At 41.3% G+C, this 12,085-nt stretch overlaps 1 non-coding gene across 1 annotated transcript; it reads left to right on the forward strand.

The window, feature by feature from the left end:
* The first annotated feature begins 3,702 nt into the window (after positions 1–3,702).
* trnas-cga (transfer RNA serine (anticodon CGA)) lies at positions 3,703–3,784 on the forward strand. Its single transcript has one exon. It is a non-coding gene; the product is annotated as a tRNA-Ser (tRNA).
* Positions 3,785–12,085: the final 8,301 nt, after the last annotated feature.

The raw sequence follows: 12,085 nt of genomic DNA on the forward strand, positions 1-12,085 counted from the left end.
GACAGAACAAAAAAAGGCACCTCTGGTATTCGGACCCAGGATCTCCTGTTTACTAGACAGGCGCTTTAACCAACTAAGCCACGGCGCCCCGGGAGTGCTGTCCTTTTGCAGCCACTTGGACACACCACTCAGACACATCTGCATTCGGTGTGTGCTCCGCCTGCTCGCTGAGCAAGTTGCCACCTTTACATACAATAGCAACATCGACACCAAGAGAAAGGATGAGAAATGGCTTTTATCTGGAACTTTTCATGTCCAAGGAACTCAATGTGCTTTCTGTGTACAACAGGGCCACTGAACTCCACACTGGCCACTGAACCACAGCAGTGGCTTGCGGGCTTGATGTCTCCCAAGGAAAATGTTGAAATTGCATGTGGAACAGGAAAATGACTCTCAGGTGCCCATTGCTCATTTTCAGACACATTTATGCAATACTTTCACCATGCGTTGAGCAATAGGGATTAAAGATACCAGAGGTAAGGTTTAAAAGTGATTCTGAGGTGCAACACATCAGCGATACAGCTAGGCATCTGAAATGCGGGGTTTGAGATCCCTTCAGGGAACACCGTACCCTAAAGGTACCAGAAGTCCACTAGTATAAGCATTAAGTCACTGTCACCCCTGTTACAATGTGATTGCTACATATCTTCATTTCTTTGGTTTTTAAGGAGTAAGAGTGCAGGGGGTCTAAATCTGCGATCCAGTGTGTTGAAGTATTTCACAACACTACCTATAGCCCGTCTGAAAATAAATCCTCATTCTGATTATTGCCCTGGGCATGTACCAATAAATCACTGAGCATATATATATCTCACTGTGTTGAAGCTAGAGACCTGTATGTAATAATATGATGCTAAAATGTTATTTTCACATATATTAATGTAATAAATGATTGCTTATGCTTTATAAACAAACCTAATTAAAATAAAAGCTTAAGTTTTGTATTTATCTTGTACCATAGAACATGATTTTCTTTGTATTTCAAGCCCACAAAGTGTCCAAATGACGCACTACATGATATAAGGAAGATTATCACATGCATATCGGTATTATCTTTCTTATGAAAATGCATTCCTTTCATTACCTTTTACTTTTTAAAATGAACTCGAATTGTGTATAATGTAATAATTTAAGTAGAATAGATTCTAATAATATAATGATCCAGTGTGTTGCACTACTTCACTGCTTCACTGCTCTATGCCGTCTGGAAATAAATCCTCAGACTGCTTACTTCCCTGGGCATGTACCAATAAATTACAGGAGCACATCTATATATCACTGCGTTGAAGCAGGAGACACACAATCACTGCAAACACATCCTAAATACAGTGTTCCATCACCTTTGACCTCATCCAGAACATATCATTTCTTGAAAGGGATTGCTGTCCGAATGCACATCTGAATCCCAAACAGAATCTCTAGTAATATACGATCGTTTGTGAAACATGCAAATGACTGTCTCAGGGGCCCATTCCTCATTGTCAGACACATGTATGCAATGCTTTCACCGTGCATTGAGCAATAGGGATTAAAGACGCCACAGGTAAGGTTAGATGTCATGTTCTATGATCATTTCTTTCAGCATTAGGGACTAAATATACTAAACGTATGATGCTAAAATGTTATTTTCACATATATTAATGTAATAAATGATTGCTTATGCTTTATAAACAAATCTAATTAAAATAAAAGCTTAAGTTTTGTATTTATCTTGTACCATAGAACATGATTTGCTTTGTATTTCAAGCCCACAAAGTGTCCAAATGTTCTATGATCATTTCTTTCAGCATTAGGGAGTAAATATACCAAACGTATGATGCTAAAATCCTGAAAAAAGGATGTGCTTCATCTTGTTAGTAGATTGGATTCCAAAACTGATTTGGGTCAATATACATTACCTTTGAAGATAAGGTACAGTCTACTGTAGGGAACCATCAACTTAGAAAGCATTGGCCTTCCCTGGGGGTCAGGTAGGTGCAAAAGATAAACCTTTATCCTATCTTTATATTAAGATAAGTGGCCAAGCAGTATTTTTCCAAGTTTCACCAAGCTCATCATGTTGCCATAGTAGACAAAGTTCTATAAAATGTTAAATAACTTTTAAAAAAAGCATCTTGGTCTTTCAGTACTGTACAAGGTGAATTAAACTGTCCCTGGTAATAAAAAGTAATTAGAAGCATCCCAGAAACTTTATCTCTAGAAACATTAGCTGTTTTATATCATGTAATTTAGTGTGATGTTGTCAGAATTCAAGGACATTATCACACACAGAAATTGGTTCAGTTAAATCTAAAAAACACAGCTAAACATGGGTTTAAATGTAAAATAGAAGTCTTACCTCTTGTCAAAAGATTTAATTCAAGAAGTGATGTAATAAATGATTGCTTATGCTTTTATAAACAAATCTAATTAAAATAAAAGCTTAAGTTTTGTATTTATCTTGTACCATAGAACATGATTTTCTTTGTATTTCAAGCCCACAAAGTGTCCAAATGACGCACTACATGATATAAGGAAGATTATCACATGCATATCGGTATTATCTTTCTTATGAAAATGCATTCCTTTCATTACCTTTTACTTTTTAAAATTAACTCAAATTGTGTATAATGTAATAATTTAAGTAGAATAGATTCAGGTAGGAAATATAGAGTCATGATGTTTATGGCTGACATCATTTCACATGGGTGAATTTTAAGCTAAGAAACAAAAACATTTACAATGAAGATACCATTGCTTAATTTTAAATGCCTTTAAAAAATAAATACCTCCTGAGAATAATTTGCCACTCCCAGATCCTTGGTAAGGTACTGTTTGAATCCAATCAGGAGAGGAGCATCCAGGGAGTGCTTTCTATAGAGTCCAGCTTGGGCCACTCTCTTCCGGCCTGCTGATACTTTTTAACTACTCAGGGCCTGTAAGGATATAAAACACCGGTTTAAACATTTTATACCTATAAGACAAATAGAATTTTAGTAAAAAATAGATACATCTGAAAAATAAAAAGTCTTACTGCTGATAGAGTTCTTCAGAGCTCACATCTTCCCCTTCCTTATCCGCTTCTGTTTCAGTTTCTAGAGCAGCCTCTGGCATCTCTTCCTCCTGGACAGCGGCCTCTTGCTCAGGGCCGCTGGAATGCAGGTAGATTCTTTTCAACATGCTTTTACATAATATGTTGTAACAATGATTTCAAAAAGAAACTACAGAAGCCTTACAGATTAAAAATATCTCACCTTGTGCTCATTTCCCTCTATTCCCCGTGTTGCAGTGGTGGGATGACGTAAATTACTGCTTCGACACGTAACGGCATTATAATCAAGTGCAAGAGCTGAGGGCTTTAGTTTTGTTTCGTTTTCCATGGCGTTCGTAAGCGCGCAAATCAAAGGCAATTCTTGCGTCTAACACGAATGTAAATGCTTTTGAAAGTGCAATGTGGTGCAGCTTGTAAAATCCTTGTCCAAATTTGTGGTTTGTTGATGTTTTTTCTGTCTGCCAAAGTTGCATTTTGACTTCTGGACGGGGAGACTTTATCATTTGAACGTGAAGCCAGCCTTAAACCCTCTGAGGCGTGTCTGTCTGCCGGCACGTATTTTGTGAAAGGTATTTTTTTTTTTTAACGGAGAGCGACTTTGAAAAAGTTTCCGCAGCCACCTCGCACTCCGTGTTAGATTATAGGAGGAATGCGGCAGCGGCGAGCTCGCTGTAGTCGTGGCCGAGTGGTTAAGGCGATGGACTCGAAATCCATTGGGGACTCCCCGCGCAGGTTCGAATCCTGCCGACTACGGCGTCTGCCGCACGTCGCTTTGTGCCTGCGCTGAAAAGGCGTAGTGCCCCTATTCCTTTCCTCGTGCTATAAAAACGCTAAATCGCTTGTCCCCGCTGCCATGGAAATCAATTCTTCAGGTAACCACACACTTTGTGTTCGCACCTCTGGTTATGCCTTTGAAAACCTAATGAATAAAGCTGAAAGAACCGACACAATATGTAGGTGCTCGTAAAGCACGCAGTAAAGAACTGTTAACAGCAAGGGTTTCAGTGGGTTAACTGAGGAGAAGGCGTGATCGCTAATTGTTGACTTTTTATTTGGTGTTAGAAACACTCTTACTGTGCATGACGTGCAACAAATGTAGCCACAGAAATTGCATCACGCTTTCATGTCTGCTATTGCAGACACCAACGTTGCCTAGATAGAAAACCGAAATAGCCGTGGGTTTGCTTGCTGGTCTGAAGGATCTCTCTTCGAATCTCTATCATTTGTCAATGGAAGCAAAAGGCGCTGCAATCTCATACGTTCAGAATCAAATTCGCAGCTGTTGTTCGACTTTATTTCTTGACTAATTACAACTGAGTGTTGCATGAGCAGTTACGTAAACTTGTCTGGTATATTTGTACACAGATGCCGTTCTTCAATTAAAACTAACAGTACATTGTCAGGGACATTCAGTTCTATAAAAACAAGAGACAGACAAGAGAATATTTCTACCTTTCATGTGGACTACGTGTTGACTTACTGATCGGAATAATTGAAAAGTTCGGGTCATAGCCGATGCAGTGCGTGCTAATTAGAACAACAGCAACGCTGAGCTCTCAGCACCGTACTGAGCCGAGGTGTTTTTCTAAAGCTGTCAGGTGCAGTTCATTTACAGTACGCCCCGTGTCTCAACGGTAGGACGGAGTCAAATACTGCCTCGACACGCAACAACATTATAATAAACCGCAGGACTTGAGGGCTGTTCTCTTTGAATGTTCCAAGGCATTCGTAAGAGCGTAGGTCAAGGGCCATTCGTGCATCTCCTGTAACTCGAGTAAAAATGCTATTCAAAGTGCAGTGACTGAAATCGTCGTCCACATGTCTCCGTTGTTGATTTCTTTCTGTCTAAGAAAGTTCTATTTTCATGTCCGAACGGGGAGACTTTATCATTCCAACTTGAAGCCACCCTTAAGTACTCTGAGGTGTGTGTCTGCTTACACGTATGGCGTAAAAGGTTTCTTAAACGGAGAGCGAACTTGAAAAAAGTTGCCGCCGCCACCGCCGCCGCCTAGCACTCCCTGTTCGATTGTAGCAAGAAGCCAACAGCTGGCGTATTTACCGTAATCGTGGCCGAGTGGTTAAGGCAACAAACTTGAAATCTGTTTGGGTCTCCCTGCGAGGTTCAAATCCTGCCGACTACGGTGTCCTTTGCATTTGCTCTCGTGCGTGCATGAAAAAGGACCAGCGCTGTTTTGTTTTCGCTGGGACCTTTAACACTCTAAATCGCCTAGACCCACTGCCTTGGAAATCGATTCTTCAGCACCCACGAGTAACGCTTTGCAGCTGGACGCAGATAACGATGCTTTTCTGCAACGAGCTTTCCAGCTGAATTTTCTCGGCAGCTCCATACTGAACCTGTTCTCCATTGCAACATAGCGGAGGCTCGTCACGTCTATAGCAAGGCTGTGTAGGACCGCATATGCCACAGTGACTTGTACACAGACCACATGAAAGGCAAGCAAAATACACTTTTAAAATTCCAAAGACTCACAAGGTCAGAGGAACAGCGATGACCTGAACAGATCTGTTACAGAAGTCTAGGTTGACCTTTTTAGAGCTGTAATTGCATTTTTGTTTAATAGAAGATCAAATCTACTCGCATGTACCAGCACCTTACAGTTTATTGATGTTAATTCTATTTAAGTAATAAGATTGCTAACGATGTTGGACTTTAGCCAGTGTTTTTTAGAACAAATTGCTTACTCTTCTGTAAGGAATACGCAGTACGTGCCTTTGTCAGTCATTGCTCACCATACCTGTAACTTTCTTATCTAACTCACTTCCTCAAATGGTGAAGGTCCACAAACATAAATGAAAAAAAAAACCCCTTGTTGTAGATGAGGTGCACAAAAAAGCAGCCCCTGATAGTGTATAACACATTTATACTATTGCAGAGACACATGTAACATATATATATATACTGTATATATATATGAAACAGAAATAGAAACAGAAACAGGAATCGCTTACTCACCTGGAGAATCTCTGTAGGAATATCTAGCATTTATCAATGGAAATAAAAGCTGCTTTAATACAGTGCATGTTCAAACTCAAACCCTCAGCTGCTGTTCTTGTTTGTTTTGGGACAAATTGCAACTGAGCATCGCATGAGCCGTTACGTACCCTTATCTGTTAGGGAATTTCAAGGGAGGAGTAAGGTCAGAATGGGTAGGCTGCAAAACAACAAGTAAAGATTTATTCCAAGATGAAACGTTGTGGCGATTTTCTTATCTTTTCAGTATGGACTAAACTTTTACGTGTTCCTTATATGCTATATATGTATATATTAGCACCAATGTCGTTCTTAAAAACTAACATGAAATTGTCAGGGACATTCAGCTATATACAAAGACGAGACAGACAAAGTAATAATTCTGTATTAACGTGGCCTACATATTGACGCAATGATCGAACTAACTGACATGTTCTGATTCAGATCCCCTGCAGTTCATGCCAATTAGAACAATAGTAATGCTGAGTCCTCCCCACCCTACTGAGCACAAATTCAGCTGCTCTCCAGTTCTGTTCTGCATTTTTTTTCATTGCAATTGAGCTCGGAGCTGGAGATGATCTCCATACAGTTCTGTGTTAACTAGCCCGCACTTGCGTGCTAATTTACGGGTTGTGGCAAATGCTTTTCTATAGTTCATATACATGACGGCAACCTGTTACCGAGGAACCTGAGAGGTTTAAAAGCCTCACGAGCCAGGCAGGACTCAGACCTACAATCTTCTGATCCAAAGTCAGGCGCGTTATCCATTACGCCACTGGCCCATAGAACATGCGCTTGCACTCCACCACAGAGAGCTCTACACTGCTACTAGTAGTACACTTCTCCATCTAAATTTTCACAGCAAGAAACTTGTGTTTCCTACTATTTTTATCAGGTTTAAAATATCATCTCCTTAAAACAGAAAAAGTATTGTGTCGTGCTGAAATTCCGATTGATTTTGAATTCAAAGAAAAAAGGTTTTCTTCCAAAACACCATGAAATTGTCACATCTTGCAGACAATAGGTGTATTCCATGTTGAAAAGAGAAGAAAGAAAACCATGGAGCCTTTTACAGGTGTGAGGCTTCTTCAGGTGTGAGAAGACCTCACAGCTGAAACGCTGTGTTTCCGTTCTTCTCTTTTCAGCATGCAATTAACCTATTACTTGTTCCTTTGCAGCCGAGGCATGCTGACGTAGCTACCCAGCTGAACATCTTGCAGACTCTACAGTACTTCTCTCCTGTAGAAGTAAAGCAGGGCTTGCTGGGTGAGCTTTTGCTCCGGTAAATTAGGTCACGTGTCATGTTAAATCACTTCTTCTAAACACAACATTTGCTGGTGCTAGCTTTCCCCATGAAAAGAGACATTTCCCTTACAGTACATGACATATCGTTTTTATTCTATCAATAAGTATAGAAATTAAACAAAAGAAAAAATGTTGTCGCCAAAGAATGCACAGCTCTGTCGCCTTGGGGAGGTGTCAAGGGCATTGAGCTCCTTGGACATGAAAAGTGCCCGATAAATGCCATTTCTCATCATTTCTCTTGGCGTCAGTTCTGCTATTAAACGGGAAAGAGGCACGGGCTCAGAGATTATGTTAAGTGCACACCGAGCGCAGATGTGTCCAAGTGTCTGTAAAAGTGCGGTGCTCCCTAGTGGCTTAAAGTGCCTGCCTAGTAAGCAGGCGATCCTGGGTCTGAATACCAGCTGTGCCTCTCTCCGTGTCTGGTTGTGCCAAATGTATCATTTCAGACAAACATGTACAGCTTTGTTCAGTTTAATGCAAGAATTCATTTCCTTTCTGGAATAACTTGTTTTTGAAGAAATCCATACATTTTGTGAAAGATGAAATCCATTTCTTGGTTGTCAATGAAAAAATATTGCTGGCTACAAGAAGCGCAAACGATTGTTTTCTTTGACCATAAACCTGCAAATGTAGGGAGCACAAAAGACCGTCAGACTCTGTGGTGCAATCGGTTAGTGCATTTGGCTGTTAACTGAACAGTTGGTGGTTCAAGCCCCTCCCGTATGCGTGTCTCAGTTTTTCCAATGTAAACATCATCACCATCGCTAAAGAAGATGGTGCAGAAGGCTCCACAGCCGAAACGTTGTGCTTTTTTTCTTCTCTTTTCAGCATGGAGTAAACCTTTGCTTTATCCTTTGCAGCCTAAGCATGCTGACGCAGCTACCTTTCTCTTAACGCGCCTCAATCATTATTCACCAAAACGATCAGCAGAATAAGTCGCCTTTGTGGTGATGTCACTCCTCTGCTTCACAAATGTCCTTAGTGACGGGCCATTTCTTTCTGCCATTTTTCCGGAGCGGTTATTGATTGCTCCATCATTTCCCTCTTACTTTCCATCACTAGATTGAAAAAAAAAACAGAAACAGGCTGACAGGACGACAATCAAATTGCAAAAACTCATCAAAGCACTCGATAGAGTATTTGAATCCACAAGTAGCTACGAGCAACTTTGTCCTGGCTTGCATGAAAGTCGGAAAATGTCAAAAAGAAAAAGATGGTGGCTTTTTCATATTCGTTCTTTTATTTTTAGTTCGTTGCTTCTTCTGTCCATTGTCCTCCTGCCTGGCTCTTGACCTGTTTGAACGCACACAGTAGACTTTCATGCAGGGGATTTGTCCTGAGCCTCTGTGAAAGACCCACCCACCCCCATAAATAACTGCTCTAGAAACACATGAATGCAAAACTAAACCACAGCTTAAAGAGGAGCTTGTCATGACCGCCAGGCAGTTAAGACCAACTCTTAAGCGATCTAATCAGCACCAGCAGTGGGTGATTATTAACAAACGCCGCCGCACGAGTTTACCCACCTGCACACACTCCACCGTGCGGTACGCAGTGCTATTTTTACCAGCTTCCCGCTGGTATTGAGTCTACTCCTTGAGAGCTCTACCTGGTGTTTTTTCCATTACCTCGTTTATTCTGGATATTGGACTCCCCTTCTGCCTTTTCGACTTTGGACCTCGCCTCTCACCTCGGACTGTTTGCCACCAGTGTTCTCCCTGGATTACGACTTACCTTACGCCTCTTGACCACGAAACAAAGCAAAGCAGAGCAAAACAAAATGAACAAACGAAAACCCTCACGTCCCGCACTTGCATATAACGCCGTTACGTGCCCAAGCGGTATTGTACATCATCCTAGCACTGCACCCCGGGGCGTACGGTATATGGGAACGAGCACACGCCACGAATCGTCTCGAATCACTCCCTACAGCTGTAAGGCACCTTGAAGCGTGCACCCCCAACATTCTTCTTTGCGCATCTGTGAAAGGTAAACTCTTGAGCAAACTCTGAACCAGCTCTAAGGAAACTAATCCGATTAGACGTTACTTTGACTCATCCTTTAAGGGACCCTTGTTAATTGGAGAAATCAATGATTTCGAATGAATTCTGTATGCGTTAAAAGACAGCTATACACAGAAAACATGCAGGACACTTCTCATGATGTTTCCCGAGCCGAAACACAGTGCGTTTTTCCAAGCCATCTGACAAAGCCCGCCCACTGAAAACTGCAGCAAATCGTGTAAAGACGTTCAACTTTGTAACTACTGCACGCACAGGAAGCAGAATAAATTCCTCTTTTCAAACTGTCAAAGGTTTGCTTTGCGAACACTGCAGGACATCGCACAATCTCTTTTGAACGGGGACAAACGATTTCTTATGGGGCACAGTAAGTACAGACGTTTAAAAAGCTCCACTCATGCCGACGATGCAGCATGAAGAAGCGCAACCTAACGTTTGCATTCCTAGCAAATTCCTTTTATTTTTTGATAAATAAAGACAGTCTTGTTTAACAAACAACACACACAACATTTTACATTGTCAATTCAATTCAAATCAATGTATTTCTATATAGCGCCTTTCACAACAAGGTTGTCCCAAGGCACTTAACAATGCAAGTTGCTTAGAGCCTTGTGTCTAATATGCCGCCTAGGTTACGTGCTGTCTCTTTGAGGCAAATGTTTAAATCCTCTGAGTTAAGTGCTGAAGTTATAGTAGTCCTATCAGTATTGTTGCCTCCGATCAACAGATCCTCATTTTTCTCAGAGTTGAGTAACAAAAAGTTTTCACACATCCAAGTATTTCCTTCCTTAATGCATTTAACTAAACTGATAATAGAAGAGTTGTCGTTTGGTGTAAACAAAATGTTTATTTGAGTGTCATCAGCATATGAATGAAAGTTCATATTATTTTTTCATATTATCCTACCTAGCAGCAGCATGTAGAGAGAGAGAGCAATATTGGTCCCAGCACTGATCTTCTGGTACCCCAAATTGAACTGGTGACATTGATGAAGCAGTACAATTATTAGATATTTGAACATAATGAAAACGATGAGTAAAATGTGAAGTAAACCACTGAAGGACGGTTCCAGATAAGCCAACCTCAAACTCAAGCCTGTGTAACAAAACAGAGAGGTCAACCGTGTCAAAGGCAGCTCTAAGATCTAGAAGCACAAGCACTGTTGCATTCCCCGCATCAGTAGCTAAGAGAATATCATTTACGACTCTTGTTAATGCAGTTTCAGAAACCAGACTGAAATTTCTCAAGTATATTATTTGAATCCAGATACGATTGACGTTGGGCAACAACTATTCTCCCAAGACTTTTAGATTGAAATGGGACCTTTGAGACAGGCCTGTAGTTGTTAAGAACTTGTGGATCCAAATTTGACTTCTTAAGGAGTGGTCTAACAACCGCTACCTTAAATTGATCAGGTACAACGCCTGACGCAAGCGATGCATTCATCATACTAATTATAGGTCCTGCCAGTCCTTCGAGGGAATCTTTGACTAGCTGAGTGGGGATGGGATCTAGCGAACAGGTGGTTGACTTTGTCTTACGTCTGTGTTCATGAGTCCACCATAAGAAGAAATCTGAACAGGAGTGGTGATCATGCGAGGTCACCATGGAGGAAACCACTGCTCTCCCCCCCAAAAAAACCACCACTGCCCCTCTCAAGTTTGCTAAAGACCACATGGATGTTCCACAGCAACTCCTGGAACAATGTTCTGTGGACAGACGTGACAAAAGTTGAACTTGTTGGTAAATGTGCACAGCGTTATGTTTGGAGATAACAAAACACTGCATACCAACTCCAAAACCTCATCCCACCTGGGGAGCATAGCGGAGGCTGTACGGCTTGCAATCATCGAGGGACCGATGAATTCCAAGATGTATCAGGAAATTCTACAGCAGAATGTCAGGGTGTCTGCCTGTGATCTAAAACTCGAAAGACGCTGGGTCATGCAGCATGACAAAAACAAAGGAGTACATCAACAACAGAGTGGCTGAAACAGAAGAAATTCCGTATTTTGGGATGGCCAAGTAAGAGTCCTGACCCCAATCCCATTGAAGTACTGTGGCGTGATCTGAAGCAGGCCGTTCAGCGCAAGACATCCCAAAAATATACATGAACTGAAACAGTTTTTCATAGAGGAATAGGCCAAAATACCTCCTATTCTGACCAGCCGCTACAGAAAGTGGTTATTGAGGTTTTTGTCATAAAGGAGGTTCCACTAGCTCCTTAATATAAGGGTTCACGTACTTTTTCCATCAATGACCTTGATTGTTTAAACCATTTGGTCAATAAAGAAACAGCAATGTCAAATGTTGGGCGTGTGTTGTTTGTGAAATCAGACTCTCTTTATTAATTATTATGACTTAGATAAAGATAAGATCACATGTTAGGAGCCATTCATGCAGAAATCCACATCATTCCGAAGGGCTGTTTACAAAAGTTTTTCTCCCAACTGTATGTGAGAGAAAAGCAGAGACGCTCACTGAGTAAGGTGGGGTTGCAGCTTTGCAAATCACAAGGACATTTGTATGCTCAAAATGGGACAGGAGCACTCGAACCCACAATCCCTGGCTTAAGAGGCCAGTGCCTTATCCATTAGGCCACTGGGACACACTGGGTTGGGTCGATCACGCTGATGAAGAGCCAGTTTTTTTTTCCTTTGCTTTTTCAAAGGGATCCCCAAAATTAGGAAAGTTAGGCAGCAGAAGGTTTACTGTGACCTGAGAAGGACCGGCATC

This window comes from Lepisosteus oculatus, unplaced genomic scaffold (genome assembly GCF_040954835.1).
Source record: "Lepisosteus oculatus isolate fLepOcu1 unplaced genomic scaffold, fLepOcu1.hap2 HAP2_SCAFFOLD_40, whole genome shotgun sequence".
NCBI classification, from domain to species: Eukaryota; Metazoa; Chordata; class Actinopteri; order Semionotiformes; family Lepisosteidae; genus Lepisosteus; species Lepisosteus oculatus.